Here is a 1,167-nt window from a genome sequence, read left to right as displayed (position 1 = left end):
CTAAACAGACTTGTACCAAGGCTAGGTGCATGAACATTTTAGGGGAATCGATTCCCCTCGTGCCCCCTGGCTGTTGCTGATCATTTAGCATTATCTTAGTTATTTTCTGGTGTGACTAGCAGCGATGGAAAAGGAAGCGAGAAATCCCACTCGTGGCCCACTTCCTTTTTTTCTATTTCAATGAGTTTAGACCAGCCCCAGCTGCTATTGCAGTGGTGTCCTTGGGAGAGCCACCCCCTTAAGTCGACCATTACTGACCATGACCAAGGGAGTTGTATGCCAGCGGAGAGATGTTGTTGACCGGTATGAGCTGCAGAGGCTTCCTCTCTCTGCTGTACTGGCAGTGTATGTAGCGGAAGAAGACGGCACGGTACGTTGAACAGAGTATACCAGAGGGTTGATGGCTGAGGAGAGGTATCCACATACATGTTCAGCAGCCCTCACATCACCCCAGCGTCACAGTCCATGGGGTCGCACACCACTGTCAGTACGTTGCTGATCGACACCACATGACCACAAACAGGAAGAAGGCCATGCCCAGGACCTTGGGAGGCCTTCTGCTTGTTGCGATTGACTGCATGGTGCGACACCCATACCGCAGGTCCACCCCTGCCCACCAACCCCTCTTCCTACCCCTCTTGTGTTGTGGCTTAGTGAACGCCTGAAGAAAAGCTTGTCTGAGGAGAGCGAGGCCTGGGGAAAGAAGCTCAGGGTTAGGGTGGCGCTCCACTTGGGCCGGGGCACCAGCTGGTCCAGGCAGAGGGTAGCTTCAGTCTGCAGGGCGCTGATTGTGAGGAAGTAGCTGACCACCATAATGGTGAGGGGGGCGAAGAGGCGCGGAAGGAGCACACCATGACAAAAACTGTTGTCCATCAGCAGGCAGCTGCCATGTTTGAACACCATCGCGGTTGTATGGAGATACCACCACAGAAACACAGAGAAAATAGAGGTTAGTTTAGTGTGTGTGTGTGTTCCACTTCCTATTAATTAATCATCTTTGTCAAAAACAGATGCTTAACCTTTCTAGCACAGGCTCGACAACATTCCGCTGAAAAGGCAGCACGTGAATTTTATTTTATTTTTAACTTCTTGCGTCGAGCCATCCCGGATCCGGTATCGTGACTACAGCCTCAAGCTCATTACCATAACACAACGTTAACTATTCAT

At 51.0% G+C, this 1,167-nt stretch overlaps 1 pseudogene; it reads right to left on the bottom strand.

The window, feature by feature from the left end:
- Nucleotides 1-250: 250 nt before the first annotated feature.
- Nucleotides 251-903, bottom strand: LOC135574788 (5-hydroxytryptamine receptor 2A-like; annotated as a pseudogene).
- Nucleotides 904-1,167: the final 264 nt, after the last annotated feature.

The sequence above is a fragment of the Oncorhynchus nerka genome, linkage group LG13 (assembly GCF_034236695.1).
Source record: "Oncorhynchus nerka isolate Pitt River linkage group LG13, Oner_Uvic_2.0, whole genome shotgun sequence".
NCBI classification, from domain to species: Eukaryota; Metazoa; Chordata; class Actinopteri; order Salmoniformes; family Salmonidae; genus Oncorhynchus; species Oncorhynchus nerka.
This window is presented reverse-complemented; position numbering and strand designations above follow the sequence as displayed.